The following is a 411-nucleotide window of genomic DNA, read 5'->3' as shown; positions in this document are numbered from 1 at the left end:
GATCATGATGTTGCCTATTGGTTCCATTTTAAGGACTTTAGTCTTTTTCGCATTGAGTTTTAATCCACCCTTGAAATCCTTGATCTTCATTACCAAGTGCTTCAAGTCCTCACTGTCAGCAAGCAAGGTTGTGTCATCTGCATATCACAGGTTGGTATATAGTGGTAACTATATAGTCTATGTATGTTATAGAGTGGTTGCTATATAGTCTATAGTTGGTTAACTAAAGTCGTTATACAATGATTGGTCAGAATTTCCCTTACTGCTTTAAGTAGTAAGTCTTCTCACCTTTTTGGGTGATCTTTGTGAGTGTATGTCTTTGTGAGTTTACATATGGAGGCCCATCTTTTAATGTTCCATAGTTTTAAAATGTTCTTTTCTTTCCTTTTTTCTTTTTTATGCAGGACCTTA

The sequence above is a fragment of the Echinops telfairi genome, unplaced genomic scaffold (assembly GCF_000313985.2).
Source record: "Echinops telfairi isolate 266 unplaced genomic scaffold, ASM31398v2 ScPeMD7_3533;HRSCAF=4204_0, whole genome shotgun sequence".
In the NCBI taxonomy this organism is placed as follows: Eukaryota; Metazoa; Chordata; class Mammalia; order Afrosoricida; family Tenrecidae; genus Echinops; species Echinops telfairi.
This window is presented reverse-complemented; position numbering follows the sequence as displayed.